At 42.1% G+C, this 19,736-nt stretch overlaps 1 long non-coding RNA gene across 1 annotated transcript; it reads right to left on the bottom strand.

The window, feature by feature from the left end:
- Positions 1 to 7,735: 7,735 nt before the first annotated feature.
- On the bottom strand, positions 7,736 to 18,389 carry LOC112678593 (uncharacterized). Its single transcript, XR_003147705.3, has 3 exons — positions 18,045 to 18,389; positions 16,952 to 17,014; positions 7,736 to 9,923 (listed from the first exon to the last, which is right to left on the bottom strand). It is a non-coding gene; the product is annotated as an uncharacterized LOC112678593 (long non-coding RNA).
- Positions 18,390 to 19,736: the final 1,347 nt, after the last annotated feature.

Below are 19,736 nucleotides of genomic sequence, written 5' to 3'. Positions count from 1 at the left end.
TGTATTCAGGTAAAGTTGTGGTTCAGTCATATTCAGTGTATTGGTGACTGAAAATTTCTAGGAACAGGAAAATGTCACTGTTCCAGGTACAAAACTTAAATCCATAAAGTCCAGGAATAATCATGTCAAAACTGCGATTAAAAGACAGAAATAAACCCAAGAAACAACGTGGCAGTTAAACAAATAGGATACTGTCATTTAGCCTGGAACAGGCTTAAAGTATGTAGGGAGAAGGGAGAAGTACTCTGCTTTGTAGTTAACAGAGTGTATAATTAATTGGCCTGGTGGTCTCCACTTGGTCACTTATATATTTAATTGGTTTCTCACTGAACACACATAATAAATATTAGTTTTCTTATTGTTACTTTTGCAGTTGGCCACCTTCTAGTGGATCAGTGGGGAGGCCAAGAGTAGTGTTCATATATCCTTCCTTCCTTCACTGCATTTATTAGGAACCTGCTTTTGTACCAGGCACTGTGCTGGAAGCTGTGTGTAGGGTGTAAGCCTTGGCCTTGGATGAGTTTACAAACCAGCAGAATGAGACAGACATGTAAATATATTGGTGCAACCAAGTGTCATTGGTGCTGCGAAAGAAGAGTGTAAAAAGGGGTCAAAGGGTACAAATTTCTAGTTATAAAACAGGGAGGTCCTGGGGATATGATGTACAGCATGGTGACCACAGTTGATAATACATATTGTGCATTTGAAAGTTGCTAAGAGAGTAGATCTTTTTTTTTTTTTTAAAGATTTTATTCATTATTTATGAGAGACAGAAAGAGAGAGAGAGAGAGGGGCAGAGACACAGACAGAGGGAGAAACAGGCTCCATGCGGGGAGCCCGACACAGGACTTAATCCTGAGCTCCAGGATCAGGCCCTGGCTGAAGGCGTCACTAAACCACTGAGCCACCCAGGCTGCCCAAGAGAGTAGATCTTAAAAGGTGTCATTACAAGAGAAAAATTTTCTAACTTTGCATGGTAATGGATGTTAACTAGACTTACTCTGGTGGTCATTCTGCAATACATACAAATACTGAATCATGTCTGTACACCTGAAACTAATATATTGTTATATGTCAGTTATAGCACAATAAAAAAAAATAAAGCGTGTGCAGAAAGTACAAGGAAGGGATTGCAAGCTTGCATGCATAGTGTATAAGGAACCAGGGAGGGCTTTTGGGAAAGATGACATTGAAGCTGTGGTTTTTAAACAAAAAATAAATAAATAAATAAATCCTAGCTTTCCAGGCTGTTACTGTTTGGGAGGACAGGTTAGAGGCACCAGGGAATGTGGAGCACCTGACATGAAGGTTCAGGTTCCCTACATGATCTTTACAAAAGGATTACCAGACAGAATGAGGTTCGTACTGCCGGGAGGGAGCTAGCCACGAGCAGGCCCCAGATCCTCAGAAGGGAGGAGGAAGGTGAAATTCAATAATGAGAGGAAGGAAATTGATAAAAAGAAAAAGTAAATGAGAAAAGTTGGATGGTAAAGGAGTAAAGACAAGTGGAAGATTGAGAAAAAAACATATCTTAAGCCCCAGATGAAGAACTACAAAGTGGTCAGAGTTGAGCCAGAAGATCAATAGATGGGCCTTTCTAGTTGCAAGCTAGGGATGATGTGGCCTGCATCTAGTCAAAAACCTAAACAGAACTAGGATAAGATGACCAGAAGCCACAATTGTCTTTTTCTCAGATGCATCCTGGTCCCAATTCTTGGTGGAGCTATACCCCCATGAGGAAAGGAGCCCTGGATGGGCAGCAGTGAGGCCTGTCCTCTGTCCTGTGCCTATAACCTCCCTCACTTTCTTCTCTGGGGGTAGAGGAGATGAGTAGGGAGGGGGCCAAAAGTCCCAGGTGGCAGAAACCCTACTAGAATGTGGCTACCACTTGGAGACCAGTTGCCTGTTTTCACTTTCCCTTATTAGGTCTGTTATGGCAGACTTTGTCCTGCGACAAAATCATACAACCACAGGATTTTAGGGTGAGAAAAGAGCATGAGTATCTCCTAATTTAATGGTTTTCAAACTGTTTTGATCATTTACTCAAAGCAATAATAATTTGAGCATATGGCCTCAATTTATATTTATTGATTTGTAAATGCTGTATTCATACTTCTATATTAGTATATTTATTTAAAAATATTATTTAAAAATTATATTTAAAAAACAAATTTCTAATATTTTTCCCTATACTGTAATGGATTGTCTTCATTCCCTCTGGGGTACATGAAATCTATTTTGAAGGCAACTCATCAAATTCTACCAGATGTGTTCATCTCTGTAACTCTCTTTCAAAAGGAAATATAACCTTTTCTTGAACACCTAGAGGGATACCGTTCCATTTTTGGAAATTTCTGGGAGTTCCCTGGTTACCATGTCCCAGGTAGCCAAGGGAGGAACTTCTATACAGATCACACCAGGAATTCTGACCAGAGCTGAACACCTCTCTGGATATGCAGAGGGAAGGAACCCTTGTGCATTTGGCTCTCCCTGGATCCCAGCACTGTTGAGTGCCAGAGCTGTGAAGACAGCAGGAAGGGCCTTTCACTGCCACTGTAAATATTATCACTGCCTCTGGTATGCAGAAAAGCAAGAGGAGCAGCATTTGCTGCTTCCAGGTGGCAGACGAACAAAAATGAGGCTGGGGTGGGAGGAGACGGTGAGGTGTCTGGGAAAAAGAGATCAATAAAACCTCACTAGTGTGCAATATTTACCATAAACAGCCCAGGGTTGTTTGGGGTAAGGAAAATTGTCAACAGAGATCAGTTCTTTCTCAGTGACTGTGGGAGCAGGTGTTCCAGAAGGAAGAATAAAGATGGCAGCCTTGGTGGGATTAGACTGATGGCAGCCAAGTCACCGAATGTTAATGTGAACTGGCAGCCAGTGCCACAGCACACAGGGCCCCCTGCCATTTTTTAGACATCCATTTCAAGATCCTAAATTGCCACAACATTTACATATTTTCAGACTATGGACTATTTCCTCAATTCTTGAGCAGAATTTTTCCAAAACTCACAAATGCTAGTGGTAGAGCTGGTTTGGGGCCAAGAATTCTTAACTGACAAAGAATGCAGAAAGGCCTAGATTAAAAAAATGGAGGCATAGCTTGCTCAGGACTCTCAGAGAACCTATTGGAAATGCTTCTCTATGCAACTTTTTCTGAAAGCATTTGAGAGAGACTCTTTGAACAATTAAGCTGGTGAGGGATTCAGAATTCTCTCGTTGCCCCATTCCCCATTCCACCTGCTTTTGAATGACAGACTAAACTGGATCCTGAGGCCAGATTTAAAATTACTGTGACTTTTTTTTTTTTTTTTTTACTGTGACTTTTAATTTGATTTCATACTATTAGATAATAAAAGAACACTATTCCTTTTGAGTGCTGCATGTTGGAAGCTGCTCTGAGTTTTGGAGAAAGGAAGAGCCTTCAGGGTCTGGGGAAGAGGAGAAAACTCCAAGGGGAAATAAGTTGGTTTTTGTTGGGGTGGAGAGCATGGGTTAGACTGTTTGCGGGCCTGTAAAGCTTTTCCTAAATTTCCAATTCCAGAAACGTGCCCTGTTGCCCTGGATGTAAGCACTCCTGGGGGTAAGTGTGTGTTCTAGGTCTGGACAGTCATGAAATGCATCTTCCTGACAATAGTGACTGGTCTAAGGATTGGGCCCATGACCCAAATAGGACCGTATTCAGGTCTGATGTATAGATATACTCCCATGCTTGTAAATGGGAGGGTTTGAATTTGGAGCTCTTGGACACCATGTTATTACCTGCCATGTGGAGAATTAGAATTAAGCCAGAGGCAGAGACAAAAGATAGATCGATGCATTCATAAGGACGCATGGGAAAGGAGAGAGTCCTGATAGCAGAGAATCAACCATGTCTCCCTCTCCTTGTAGTCTAGTGGAATCTATCAGCGAGTCCTTTTATCCCCACCTTTGAAATACAACCAGACCTTGATGACGTGATGACATCTCATCATTTCTGCCATGACAACCTAAGTCCAACCAGCATAGTGTTTCCCCTGGAAAATGGTAGCCTCTTACCTGTCTTCCTGCTCCTGCTTTGCTTCTCCACATTCAGTTTTGCATACAGCAAAGAGGTCATTTGGTTGGTTGCTTGCACAAAGTTTTGAAACATTAATTACATCCTGTCATTCCTCTGAATCCTTCAAAGGATTCTCATCTCACTCACAGTAAACGCAGAGTCTTACAGTGGTTTACCGTGGAACATGCTGTCCCCTTCCTCTTTGGCGCTCACTGGCCTCCTCACTGCTCTTGAACAAATCTTTATGCTCTGAGGTAGATATATTTTATTTTTGCACGCTGTTTATGACTCAGTTTTGTATTGTTTTCATCACTGTGTCCCACATATCCAGGGAACCTTGAATGTGGTGAGTACTGTAAATTCCAGTGTTGGCTGTTAAGGTGCTGGTTCCCTCTACTCTTCCCTTCATTCTGTTGACTATCCTAGAGGCCTCCCCAGCTACCTGAACCTACAGATTCCCTTTTCTGCTTAAGCTACTTTGAGTTGTGTTGGAGTGGTGCCATTTTAAAAATTTGAGGTAGAACTATACATCTCTAAAGATAAAATAAATTGATTTTTTTTCCACAAGCTTTAGATATGGGTTCAGTCTAAGTGTTCTAATAGTTAAATAGTTGAACCCCCAGAAGCTTAGAGATTATTAATATTTTTCATAAATTTTTTATGCTTAAATTCTTCAATTGTGTGCTCTTAAAATTTGTGCTGCATTCTGAAGCCTTAGTATGTCTTAGGTTCAGCATTTTCCTTGAAAAATTTATGTCTGAAATCAAACCTCATTCAGTGAACAAGTGGCGTTCACTTCAGCAAACTTCTGTATATAGTCAACATCTCAGTCGACTTTGACTGTTTTGAAAAATGAGAATCACTGGGGTGCTAGCATTCCATTTCTTTATCATCTGGATGCTGTAGGTCTCAAGTGGGAAGACATATAATAAAACATCCAGGAATCACTTATTTTTTTTAGCAGTAGTTATAGTCCCCATCACTTCCTCTAGGCTGTAGGCCACTGATTTTCCTTCATGTGTTAGAATCACCTGGGTGGCTTTTCAAACCCCCATATCTAAGCTGCAGCCCAGCCCAATTAAATCAGATCCCTGAGGGTAGGAAAACAACGATGAAGACACTAGGCAGCATTTGTTGAGCACATACTATGTGCCAGGTTCCATGCTACGTGCCTTATACACATTATCCATTTTCTCCCCCAACAATTCCATAAGGCAGCACCTAAACATATGAGAAGATAATTGAGGCACACAGAGGTTGAGTAGATTGCCCAGAATCCTATAGGGAGCCAGGGAAGGGGGCCAGTTACTAATCCAGGCAGCTCAATGCCAGAGCCAAAGCTCTTTTAGAATTTGCTTTTCCGTTTTCATTAAAAAAAATAATAAACGTGGTTTCAAGAATTAACTAGTTCTCAGAGCTCATTACCAAAAATGCTACTCTGTCAATCCCCTAGTGCCACCGCAGCTGTCCTGTTTCCTCTTCTCAAAGCTATCACTTTCAGTGGATTTACTTTTTCTTTTCATATGTATGTGTATGTTTCTCACCACCATTGTATATAATAAGACTTTTGCTTTTTTCAGTTTTAAGCATTAGGTCTGATCTTCCCACATGGAAGGTGATGGCACAGATTTTACCGCCCATCCCTGCTCATTTCTATATCATTGCACCATGCTTTTGATTATATCATAACAGATTACATTATGTAGATGAGTAAAATACTGTTTGCGGCTGAGCTGTATAGTATGTTCACTACGTGGTTATGCTTTCCTTCCTTAAACAACTCCATGCTTGTTTCTGAGTTGTAATATCTGTTGTTATCTCTCTGGGAATGATAAAGATAGATTTCTTGGTGGTTTGTTTTTGACAGGGCAAGGGAGTAATTCTCATGTCCTTGAATAGTATCTGTTTACTCCAACCTGTTTTTTTCTGTTTATCTTTCCTGGAATCTGTTTTTCATATCTGAGACCTGGCTCGGATGTCCTGTGATCCTTGGCTGTCTGCTTCCAGGCGTTAGAGGAAGCCTAAGCATCAGACTGGGAACCGTGTACCTGGGGGCGGCTAGCCGGCTTCACTGTGTATTTCCACAGGACACCAAACTCAGTGTCTTTGGGTCTTTTCTCTCAAGCTGATTGTATTCCCCAGCAAAAGATTTTCCAGTCTTCTCTCTGAAGAGTGTTACCCTGAATTCCAGCACTTTCCATGTAGAGAGGAAGGGTAAGATATTTCAGTAATCCTCCTGTTGTCAGCCAAGTAGTCTTGGCTGCAGCTGGTCTGGTGTTCGCTGGTCTGTCGATTCTGTTTTGTCCTTCCTGGAGAATAAGCCTCCAATCTCCCAGGGGCGGGGGGAGGGGTGTGTGTGTGGAGAATCTGAACAGTGTTGGGAAGAGGACTGTGCCCCTCACTGCTTTGTAAATAGATTTTTAACCAACTGTTCCCTTTTGGCCCCTCATTCACCCTCACTCCTAAAGGTAACTGTGCTGCCAATTTCTGATGCTTCTCAAGGTTCTGGATATAGATGGAGTTGTCTCCCAGCTTCCCCTGCTGCTGGCTTAGAATGCACCTGCTAGAATCTGAATAGGTTTTCATTTGTGTTTCTACTTCTTAAAAATATTACACATACATGTGCATATCCACTCCCTTATATATGTGTGTGTATATTGTCTTCTGTCCAATCTCCTTGTCCTGATAACGTAATGCCCTCCCCTCACTCTACTGAACATACAGATAGGAGTGGAGCTAAATAACTGATAAATCATCATCCTCACGGAGGAGTCAGAGCTCTTCATCACCACCTCATCAGAAGGACAATCAGCTCTTTTCACGCTACTGAGTGTTGGTATCAGCACTTTCCAAGTCCTTGATTCATTGGCTTTTCTCAGGCTGGTTAGACAGATCATGAGGCCGTCATATGCCCATACTACAGCAAAAAGGTCTGCCCATAGTACAGAAAAATGGCACAGCACAGGTCTTCTGCCTTCTAACTTGGTGCCATTTGCATTTTCATATTGGGTTCTGGCCAGTGTTTATGACACCATCTGCCACTGGGAAGGGTGATGCTCTCAGGTCCACCAGAGATTATGAGAAACCATGATTCTGTTTATCACCTTGATTCAAATTTTAAATTCCCTGCCTGGGTCTACAAAGAAGAGAAACAGAAGAGGGAAGCCTGGCCTAAACACTTTTATTCCATCCTGGCCCTTCTTTATCCTGGTCCTAATGTTAAGCAGCCTTAACGGTTAGAGCAGATAAATGCAAAGATGACCACATTTGTAGTAGCTACAAAGGGTGATGAAAGGCACAGGGATTCCCAAGCACGGAAGAATGAATAAAACAGGGAACTTTGTTCCCAGGCTGGAGAAAGATGCTATATGGAAACTGGATTGGGTCCACAGGATGGCATTTGGAAGCCAAATGAGCTGCAGCCTTAATAGCAGCTAACGGTGGAAACACAGGCATTCCCCCACTGACCCAGCAATCCTTGCAATTCATGGCTTAGGATGTACATTGTGAAGGTGATTTGTGCAGCTCATTTTTAAAAATAGAAAGACCTGGGCAGCTCTGGTGGGTACATATGTCCTTTGTGGCCTTCCCTTGAGGCTTAGAATCATGGGCAAGATCCAGCTCTTTGCCCTAAATAATAAAAAGAGACCAAAGGATAAAAAGAAATTCAAACATCACAGCGAATGGGTTAGACTTAATGAGGCATGTGCAGAAAACCACTGTATTTTCTCCCTGGTATGTGCAAATCCATTTGGTAATTCTGTGGGCTGGTTTATTCCCCATTGCTGGGGGAAAACTCTGGCAGGTCCAGTGACTTTGTCCCTGTTAGTAAAAAAGAGTCCTCTGAGTTCCCTAAATGGGTCTCACTTTGAAATTTTAGCATTTCAATGATTAAAATGGCCAGTTCAGCATAGACATCAAAACTGAAAACTTCATCTGAAGCTAAAGCTTTTCTCCCCCAATTTTGTGCCTGCTTTGGGTTTCAGGTCCAACATGAGGATTTTCCCTCCTATTCCTGCAGTGTGAAACTGCTCCGGTTTCTCTGAGGCTGGAGCTGGGGCAAAGGAGGTATGAGAATGGGCTAGAAGTCTTTCTGGAGGGGCACAGGTGTAATCAGACAGTGGGTCATACATAGGGCGTGGCAGATGGCCAATTTTGCTTCTCTCTGTTTGAGGCACCTTCAAGTTGTGAACCTAATGGTAGGGGCAATGCTGTTCCTCTGACCACCTCCTTATGATACTTGCTCCCCCAACTTGGGGCCTCTGTGTGTGGGTTCTTCTCTTGGATCCCAGTGTCCCTCCTGGAAGCCATATGGGTTTTGCAAGGCCCAAGGGGCCCATGAGCAAGCACTCACATTTAGTGCAGTCCCTCTGCTCTATCCTTTGGCTTCTCCAGCTCAGGCCAGTGCAGCTGCACACTCCAGGGGGTTGCAGTCAAGCTAAAACTCTGTTACCGAGCTCCACTCTGTTCCTGGCAGCACTCTCCGTGGTTGGAGTAGGGAAAAGCTCTCTGTCTTCCTCTATGGGGGTGGGGAGGTTGGGAATGAACAGCATCCTTATGACCCTCTCTGGCCTCTTCAGCACCCATTTCTGTCTTTATAGGTGGGCGATTCCAGGTGGGTGATGGTGTTTGGGGTTTTACTCTTCTTTTTCACCCTTTAGATAGTTTTTGAGTCTTGCAGTGGCCTGGCACCTAGCAATTCATTCTTGGCCTTCAGGGACCATAGTTGGCTGAAAAATATCCCCTAAAGATATCAGGCGAACATTTCCCTATATACCAAAAGACGTGGTTAAACTAAGGATCTTGAGATTATCCTGAATTATCCAGGTGCACTCATAATTGAATCCTAAGTGTCTTTATAAGAGGAAGGCAGAAGGAGACCTGACACAAGATGAGATAATGTAATCAAGAAGACAGAGTTGAGAGAGCTGTGGCCATAAGGCAAGGAATACCAGTAGCCACCAGAAGCTATAGGAGGCAAGAACCTACCTGCTCTGTCCCAGAGCCTTCCGAGGGAGCACACCCCGGCTGGTGCCTTGATTTCAGCTCAGTGATACTTACTTGGGGCTTCTGGCATCCAGAGCTCTGAGAAAATGCATTCCTGTTGTTTAAAGCCACCCAGTTTGGGCCGATTTGTTATAGCAACTGCAGGAAACAAATATAGCTGCCTCACTTAAAAGTAAAGCAGAAAGAATACCATTTTAAATCTGTTGTAAAAGAAATGATTTTAAAAATTGTATTCATGCCTCTGGCAAGGGCTACTTCTCACTCTCTCAGGTCAGTGTTGATATATTCAACACATCTGGGGGATGTGATTTGACTGGCAGTGCCTCTGCATTTGTTACTGCTTCTGATGGAGTGACATCCCGAAGGTGCTTCATCACTTTCCAGCCTGTGTAATTCTTTCTTCAACATTGTCTCTGTAGACAGAACCTTCTTAATGGTCACATTCTCATGTAGCATCCTGGACCCAGTCATACTTAAAAACAACTGTCTATACATGTCTGTTTCTTTCCTTGGGAGGTTTACCATTAATTTTTTCCCCAGGGGAGCTCCCGGAGATAACATCAGACAATGTACCCTGTGCACTCGCTGGAAGAAGGAGGATTCCCTTGTTAGAGATAAGAGATGTGATTGACACCTCTGATGCTCAACTAGCTCCCATTTCTGGCCTCCTTGCTGTTGACTCATAGAGATGAAATATTCATACTAGAACTTGAGGTTTTTAGTCCAACACCCAGAGTTCACAGGTGAGGCCCTCGAGGCCTGCTGGGTTCACTGGATGAGTGGCAGAGTTATGAAGGGTCACTTCCAGGGCCATACTTGCTGCATTCTGCTGCTCGGTCACTCTCTTCCCTTTCCTGCGCTCATTTCCTCGTTGCTGTGGAGGAAGGGAAGGCAAGGGTGGGCAGCATCATTCGCTCATTCAACACACATTTGTTAGACAGCCACCAAATACCAGATCTCCTGCTAAGTGCTAGAGTCATGAACACCAACCAGACAATCCCAGACCAATGGAACTCAGGTGAGCTACATGCTCGCCTCAGGTCATCTTTCAAACTAAGACTTACATGGAAGCCCACTCTATATAACAAAGAAAAGCAGAAGGATTGTGATTGCAGCAGACACCAGGGCAGATGGGCTCAGGAGAGGGGTGGAGACTAGGTGCCCCCAAATTTGGTACTTCTTGCCCCCAGCAGTCCCTGGAGTGTCTAGGAAGCCTAAGAGTCAGTGATCTCTTGGGTTGAAAAATGCTATTTTAGAGCCCTGCTTAGTGAAGGGGATTCTGGGGACATTCTGCTCTGTTTTGAATCCTGACGCTATGGCTTCTAAGCTTTGGGCTCTTGTTCAGAATGCTTAATCTCTCTATGTGTCATTATCCTCATCAGTAAAATCAAGAAATTACCGAATTCTAATAGTTCTTAACTCCTTGGACATTGAAATGATCAAATGATTTGGTTCATTCACACCAGGCCTGACACAGAGTTAGCCCTGAAGAAATGTCAGGTAATATAATGTATGTGTTTGTGGATTTTCAACCCTCCACTGTCCTAGATAAGCTGTCCTCATTCTTCACTCCAGGTGGAAGAAGTCAATAGAACATACTTCAAAATTTAGGAAAACTCCACTCTACTTGAAGCAGTTTGATGAATGATCGTGTAATTCCTGCCTTCTACTGGACAGAACTGAACTTCAGCAAATCCTGGACACTGGTTGGAACAAAACTCAGTCAGGGGGAATGTAAGGGAAACCATATAGGGCTTCATCTCACTCTGCCAAGGCGTCAGAAGGAAATCACTTTTATTGGCAGTTATGGCTTTGCCACTAGAGAGGAGGTAGAAAACTTGCAGAGCTCTTAGCCAAGATTCAGCAAAAACATGAATGACAAAGCCTGGGAGTGACCTGAAGAAATGTTGAACTTTGGAGATTGGGTAGGAGTTGGCCCCGGGAGGTGGTGGGGGACTGGGGGAGACAGGCTTGGACAAGATGGTAAGCGTGGAAGGGGAGGAAGTAAAGGAGGCTACATAGGTCTTCTTATTAAGGACAGCTCTTCCTGTGGTACAGAGCTGTTGCTCAGGGCCTCAGGGACCTGCATTGTGGACACTGGCAAACAGATGGGACCCAGAGGGCCTGCAGATGACTCTGGGGAAGCTTGCTTCAGCTGGTGCCAGATGCAGCTGAGGCCGGTGGCCACCTGTGCTCAGGCGCCCACGCTACCCACCTGGCCTGTCTGCATTTACTCAATCCAACAATTACATCTGCAAAGCCCCTGGGGCTCCGGATCAAGTTCCTAAGGAAGGCTGACATCAGACCCAAGGAAGGAGTGCTTTCTTTCCGGTTCAGATTCTAACCAACAATGCAGCCTGTGGCAGGCTTCCCTGGGTTGCAGAAACTGCAAGGAAAATGAGACTGGGCTCTGTCCCCAGTTCCTGCCCAGGTGCCCTCATATCCATTTGTTCTAAGCCAGATGTGTGAGCCCTGCCAGAGGGAAGGCGTTCCACAAATTCTCCACCCTGCTGGAAAGTAACCCTGTGCTTCCTGAGGGAGGGTCACGTCCGTATATAAAGTGAGACGTGGGAACAGCAGTTGGGGAAGTACTAACAAGGAAGAAGACCAGCCTACCATGCACTGGACATCTACAACCCCCCAGACATCAGATCTCGAAATTTACATACGTTGTCTTGTTTTTCTCAGCAATGATGCTTCAAGGTTGGGGTAATCATTTTTACTTCAGACTCAGGCTCACTGATTTCAATCACCTGCCCAAGGCTATGTAGCTGGATTAGAACCAAGCCTGTCCTATTCCAAAGGAGTTCTTTCTTTCACCCAAATGGCTCCCAATGCTGTTTCTGGACGGTGGTGGGGAGCTGCTCAAGGCTACAGATGTCTAGACCCACCTCTAGACACTCTGAATTAGAACTTCTGAGGTGAAGCTGGGGAAATTTGCCTAGCAGATGTTTCTAAAGCCCTCTTGGTGGTTCTGATGCTCAGCATCAGATTCTCATGATCAGCAGACCTCTGAATCACACTGCCTTTCCAGCAGCATTTCTGATTGCTGCTTAAAGCAGCCCTAGTGCTTATAACAGGCCTTAAAATCAGAGGGAATTCCACCTCCCAAATCTGCCGTGGCCCATTATAACTCCCTTTTCGGGGATCCCTGGATGGCGCAGCGGTTTGGCGCCTGCCTTTGGCCCAGGGCGGCGCGATCCTGGAGACCCGGGATCGAATCCCACATCGGGCTCCCGGTGCATGGAGCCTGCTTCTCCCTCTGCCTGTGCCTCTGCCTCTCTCTCTCTCTCTCTCTCTCTCTCTCTCTGTGACTATCATAAATAAATAAAAAAAAAAAAACTTAAAAAAATAAATAAAATGTTTTAAAAAAAAAACCTCCCTTTTCGTGGATCCTTGACTTTCCTTAGAAGGACGTGGAAACACCTAATGTCCTACTTCCTACTAGATCCCTTTTATATAGCCTCTTTAAAGATGGCATCTGAACTCCAAAAACTCAGGAATTTCTTCATTTAACAAGTATTTTTTTTTTTTAACAAGTATTTCTATAGCACTGACTATGTGCCTGGGATCACTTTAAGTGCTTGGCTTAGTATGCAGCCAGTTGTCATTATTTGAGGTAGTTATGTTCTCTAAAGTTGCAGTAAATACTGAATCAATGAGTACTGAACCATTGCTCCTAGAGGAGATTTAAGGGTAGGTTCCGGCAACCCTCCAGTCACAGCATTTTGCATCATCCAATCAGTACATAACTTGTTTTATGTGTGTTTCTGTTTAAAGACACATTGTTTAGTTGATTTTGTTGACTCATTAACATTGAACTCATGGCCAACAGCACTGTAACTCGTGCCTGAATGAAGCTTATCTAATAACGCACGTATTTTTTCCTGTACAGGCCATCAGAGCCTTCTGTGCTTACAAACACTACACAGCATTTTAGGGCTATGCTTGGGGGCCATTTTAAACAGCTGAATCACTAACAAAAAGCATAAAAATGCAAAAACATGGCACTAAGTAGACTTCCAGAATGACACTAATTTACAGTCTGAGAGCTGAAACAAGAAGGCTAAGTGTGAATCTTATTCAATCTCAACTGAGACTGTGCACATCACGACACACATTCTTCAGCATTGCATATATCTGAGGATGACCATGAAAGTACCACAGGTATTGATTTGGGGGTTACAAATAAATTTGTAGCCTATATTAATAGGCTACTATACCTTGTTTAATCCTCCCCCCAGGATGAGGTAGGGACTGTCATTGTCCCTCTCCAATTCTGATAACCTTTAGAAAAATTAACAAAATTTTAAAATGTCACTCTCATTTTACCAGGTGAAAAACCAAGTCACAGGGCAAATGACATAGCTAGTAAATGGCAAAGTCCAACTTTAAACCTCTGACTCCATAGTTAACCATCCAGCTGTGCTGCCGGATTGCAAGCTTGCAAGCTTATCTCTGTGGATTTCAGAGCCTGTCCACCAGAAGGATACTGATAGAATGAAAAAGGAAAAAAATAATTTTGTATGGTTTGAGGCATTCAAACCATGGCTATTCATTGGGACTGTTGCCTGGGTTCCCTTAAGTTTGGGTTTCTCTAGGTGTCTTCCGTGTGTCCCAGCTTCAGAGCCATTTGGTACAATGCAGATTCTCCAAGAGCTAATTTAAATGGAGTGGGGTGGGGACTACATTTTTAGTAAGTACCTCCAATAAGTCTGATGTTTTAGGATTTTGAAAGTACTATCTAAAATTCAGTACCTTCTTCAATAAAAATTGTACATCAAAAATAACATTCATGAAATTTGTAACATTCAGAGTTCTTCAGGCCTTTTTTTCAAAGGCCAAAGCTTTTTCCTTTTTTTCTTAATAGAATAGTGGGGGGAAAATGGGAACGATGAAGATTATTAGATGCTCAATTAAAAATTAGAGTCTTTTTTTAATGAGTTGCTTCAAGATACCAAAGGGAAATTTGGTTTACCCCAAGATCCATTTCTTTCTGAAGAATGGGTCCAGACTTAGCTTCAACTCATAAAACACTTTGGCCTGGGAAGAAGCAGGTTGTTATTCCTTCTCTATTTAGCTTTCCCAAGATCAGATCTGGCCTTTAAAAGAAAAAAAAATATTACAAGTTTACCTGAAAATAATTAGATTAGCCTGTTATATGACCTTAGAAATCTGAGCACTTAAAAATAGTGACTGACTGAATGTGACACCAACATGTGCACTTATCAAGACCCACTTATATTCTTGTGATACGTCTACTACAGTTAATAAATTATACTTCAATAAAAAATATACAACAAAATTAATGACTTCTTTTGCATAAATTTTCCTTAATTTTTCTCCTTTCTGAGTTGTCATAGAAACCAAGATCAAGGTGTGCACCAACTTATTCTCAGATTTTGTTCTCACTTGTTTAGTCCTGTGCAGAAGTCAAAGGAGTAATAGCTACAGGAGCTGCAGAAATATTCACCAGCTTAATGTTACCTCTGGGAGGAAGGGATGGGTATGGACTTGCCATGTCTTCTGCTGTGTTCCTTTTAAAAAATGGAATGCACTATGAATATTTCAAAGAAACAGTTAGGTACCACATCAAAGGACCTAACTGTAAAACCAGCTCCCATCCGGGGTTCCAGGCCTCAAGGTTCCAAGCATCTCAGTGGCTGCGAAGCCTTGGTAAAGGGCAGTCTTGCTTCTATGGGACATTCTGTCTGGGCAGCCATCTGCTAATGTCATCTTTCTCTGTTACACCAGCTCTTCTGTCATCCAGGAGCTTGGAAGATGAATGGGTGAAGTAGGACCATGTCATCCGAACCTGAGGGCTCTGAACTATGGTCCTGGATGGAGCCCTTTTTCAGACACTTGTCTTTTTAAAAACATATATTTAGAGATTAGAAAACGGGGCAAGTTGCTTTTCATGTACAAAAGGAAGGCCACTGACCCTGGCTTGCTCATAAGGTAACAACAGCATGATTGATGCTGACTTGTCTTTTCCTCCTTGAAGTGCTTCCCAGGGGAGGAAGTACACTTAGTTGGGTCACTGACCAGGGTTCAGAGATAGAACAGCACTGTGGGTTTTGTGATAGGGGAGCACACTCCCCAAGCAATGAGCTGCTCCTGATTGCAACGCTTTTCTCTAGCTAAGGGATTTCTTCCCTGGGACTCCTGGCTGCATTACATAAGAAGGATTGCCATATGGCAGTCATAAGCAAAATTATCATTTCAGATTTGTGTTACCCCATATCTGTCAATTTAGCGGGAGTAAATTGTCCCAGTTAGATGGGGTTAAGAGGCTCAGCCCTCTGATAGCCATGGACATGGCCAGCCTTTCAACATCAAACACTACTTGCTATGAATAACCTTAAGGTTTCTTAAAAAAAAAAAAAAAATTATTTATTAATGAGAGCTGGTGGGGGTGGTATGAGGCAGAGGGAGAAGCAGGCTCTGCAGGGATCCCAGTGTGGGGTTCAGATCATGACCTGAACTGAAGGCAGCCGCTTAACTGACTGAGCCACCCAGGCATCCCAACCTTAAGATTTCTTATCCTTTCATTCCTGATACCTAGAAAGCAGTACAAGATTTTGCCTCCGGAGCCATTCACATGCTCATTTTCATGTGATTGATGACCTCCTTTCAAACTCACATGCTCTGCACACCAGTATGATAAGTTTTAGATTCTCAGAGAAGTTGCAGGACCCAATAGCTTTGAGGGAATTAAAAGGAGTCAAAATTAGGTAATTAGCAATTACACTAGTAGATATCAAAATAACTGAAAGGTTCTCAGTTGGCTTTGGATGCTGAAGTAGAAATCTGATTCATATCATTAAATTATTTCCTTAGCGCATTTGTAAAATGTGGATGTATGTTTGATTGTATATTTTATTTTATTTATTTTATTTTTTGCTTGTTACTAGTAGCACTGCAAGTTGGTTGGGCCCTAAATCAATCTGTTTAGAACAAGTAGGCAGCAAGAAGAATAATGCCTTTCTGCTGTAGTGTGGGGCTGCTCCTCAGTTTCCAGGACCATGCCAGAGAGATCAAATGGCCTCTGGATTAGCAGCCTGTGAGAAAGCAAACCTGCAAAGAGCACAGGCCAGGGCTCGTCTGACAGGACTTGGCAGTCCTGACACAGAATTCTCTCCATGTAACCACTCCCTTCTGAGCAATGCAAATGCCATGCAAGTCCTCAGCCTTAAGAAAAATTAGCAACATTCACTTTATGAAAGAAGGGACAAATGCTCAAATTATCAATTCAAAAATTGGGGATGTTATATGACTTCACATAACAAGCAAGATCATATAATGTGTAAAAAGCAAAATTTTTACCCTCCAAGGACTTAGGATCTAATATTTCTCATATAAGCAAAAGATGAAAATATAGTACAATCCTTCTGCTCCTGAGATTTGACATCACATGTTGAGTGGGGAAATGTAAGTGAAGGAAACAAAAGTTTGGAATGTGGAGATTTGCATCCTGTCACTGTTAAGGTACTTATGAGCTCTACATGTCAATGATCTACCTGGGGAGAGAGGAGGGTAATTATGTGCCCTCTAAATTTCCTTTTCAAGTTCTGGCACTCTGATTCTGTTGCCTCTGATTTCCTCTGCTGGCAACAGAAATTCAGGAGAAATGTGGACAGAAAACATTTCTGTGATATGGTTAAGTCATTGCCATCAGAGCCATCCATTGCATCAGAGGAGGACAGTACCTGTTAGCAGAATCTAGCACATTATGCTAAAGAAAAATATCTAAGAATCCAAGACCTTTAAAAATAAAACTCTGTAATTATTCACCAGGTGGATTTCTTCATGTTTTTAACAATAGGCGAAGAAATATAGGAAGGCATTGTAAAGTGTCTCTTACTCTTTTGATTGGATACTGAAGAATTTTGTTACCCATACCTATTTGATGTGTCCTCTTGTCCTTCCTCTCTCCAGTTCAGTGATCCACTGCAAATTTCTGCACTTGAAAAAGCAATAGACAAGGATAGTATGTAAAGCAAGAAATGTCAGTACCAAATCGACAAAAATGAATTCAAGATCTACCATGTATCAGTCCTTGAGTTAACTAGAAAGATATATGTCTGCATTTGCAAAGAAATAAACTAGGATTCTTTCCAAGGTCAATTATTCATGAAATATAAGAAGACTTCATGAAAGAAGGGGCCAGAATACTTCTTTGTTAAATGCAGTTGGACCTCAGCTCACAGACCCTACCTTCATATTCACAGAGGATTATTTTAACCCATTCTTTTAAGGATAAGATGTTCTCGATTATATTTTGCAAGTCATTAATAAATTAAGCCTAGACTAAACATCGTCTGAATAAAGTCTCTTCGTACAGGGGTGCCTGGGTGGCTCACTTGATTAAGCATCCAACTCTTGGTTTTGACTTAGGTAGTGATCTCAGGGTCATGAGATCGAGCCCTGCATTGAGCTCCTCACTCAGTGAGGAGTCTGCTCAGGACTTTCTCTCTTTCTCCCTCTGCCCCTCTCCCTCCTCTAAAATAAGTAAATAAATCTTTTTTAAAACGTTTCTTCATGTAATCACATATCCTAACATATTTATAAGTGAAACTATTTTTTAAAGATTTTATTTATTTATTCATGAGAGACAGAGAGAGGCAGAGACATAGGCAGAGGGAGAAGCAGGCTCTCTGCAGGGAGCCTGATGCAGGACTCCATCCCAGGACCCTGGGATCACGACCTGAGCTGAAGGCAGATGCTCAGCTGAATCACCCAGGTGCCCCTATACATGAAACTATTAATTTAAACCAAAATGATAAAATGAATTTTGTCTGATACAGTGTATTTTGGATTAGATGAAAACCAACAAAGGCCCTTCTAGCCCTCAGATTCTATACTTCATTCTGCATGTTGCTATTTTAAATATACGTATAACTCATTTTTAAAATTAAACTAGTTATTTGGGGCTAATTATAGATTCATGGGAAGTTCTAATAAATAATATGGAGAAATCCCATATATTCCTTACCCAGTTTCCTGCATTGATAACATCTTGCAAACTGTAGTGCAGTGTCATAACCTGGATATTGACACAGTCAAGATGCAGAACCATCATCATAAGGCTTCCTCATGGCTATCCTCACTTTCCTCCCACCTTATCACCTGTTTGATCCCTGGTAACCACTAACTCTGCTTTTCACTTTTATAATTTTGTTCCTTCAAGAATTATATAAGTGGGGGATCCCTGGGTGGCGCAGCGGTTTAGCGCCTGCCTTTGGTCCAGGGCGTGATCCTGGAGACCCGGGATCGAATCCCACATCGGGCTCCCGGTGCATGGAGCCTGCTTCTCCCTCTGCCTGTGTCTCTGCCTCTCTCTCTCTCTCTCTGTATAACTATCATAAATAAATTTTTAAAAAAATTAAAAAAAAAAAAAAGAATTATATAAGTGGAATCACAGGATGCCTGGGTGGCTCAGCAGTTGAGTGTCTGCCTTCGGCCCAAGGCATGATCCTGGAGTCCTGGGATCAAGTCCCACGTCAGGCTCCTTGCATGGAGCCTGCTTCTCCTTCTGCCTGTGTCTCTGCCTCCCTCTCTCTCTCTCTCTCTCTCTCTCTGTGTCTCTCATGAGTAAATAAATACAATATTTTTTTAAAAAAGAATAATATAAGTGGAATCATACAGTCAGTAACCTTTTGGTTACTTTTCACTCAGCCTTATTCTGTATAGATTCACTCAGATTGTTGTATGTATCAATATTTCAATTCTTTTTACTGTTGCATCATATTCCATAGAACAGAATTCCATAGTACAGTACAGTGTGAATGTGTGCTTAACCATTCACCTGTTGAAGGACATCTGTGTTTCCAGTTTTTTATTAATAATGCAGTTATAAAATACCTATCTATAGACTTTTATGTGGACACAAATCTTTATTTCTTTGGGAGTGTAATTGCTGAGTCATATATAGTAACTGCATGGTCAGCTTTTTTTTTTTTTTTTTTTCATGGTCAGCTTTTTAAGAAACTGCCAGACTGTTTTCCAGAGTAGCTGAACCATCTTCCACTCCCATCCGTAACACCCGAGTGATCCAGTTTCTTCACTGCCTTGCCAGGATTTGATGTTGTGACTATTTTTTATTTTAATCATTCTGATAGACAGGAAATGATAGCTTATTGTGGTTATAATTTGCATTTCCCTATTGGCTAATGCGTTAAATATCTTTTCGTGTGGTTATTAACTATCTGTATACTCTATGGTGAAATATCTATTTGTGTCTTCTGCCCATTTTCTAATTTGGAAATTAGATTTGTTGTTTTTATGATGAGTTTTAAAAGTATTTTATACAGTCTAGACACTAGTCCTTTGTCAGATATATGGCTTGCAAATATTTTCTCCCAGTCTGTAGCTTATCTTTATATCCTCTTATAAGGGCCTTTCACAGAAGAAAGTTTTTAATTTTGATAAAGTCCAGTTTATCAATTTTTGTTTATAGGAATTGTTTTGATGTCAAGTCTATCTTACTTAGCCCTAGAAACCAAAGTGTTTTTTTCCCTATTTTTTTCTAAAGGATTTATACTTTTACATCTTACATGTAAGTCCATGATCTGAGTTAATTTTTGCACCAGGTGTCAGACACTGAGATTTACATTTCACCTGTGGATATCCAGTTGCTTTAGCACTTTTGTGAATTGCTTTTGCACTCTGTGTCAGATATCAGTTG

This window comes from Canis lupus, chromosome 16 (genome assembly GCF_003254725.2).
Source record: "Canis lupus dingo isolate Sandy chromosome 16, ASM325472v2, whole genome shotgun sequence".
Classification (NCBI taxonomy): Eukaryota; Metazoa; Chordata; class Mammalia; order Carnivora; family Canidae; genus Canis; species Canis lupus.
The sequence above is the reverse complement of the archived record's forward strand: the minus strand, read 5'-3'. Positions and strand labels throughout refer to the sequence as shown.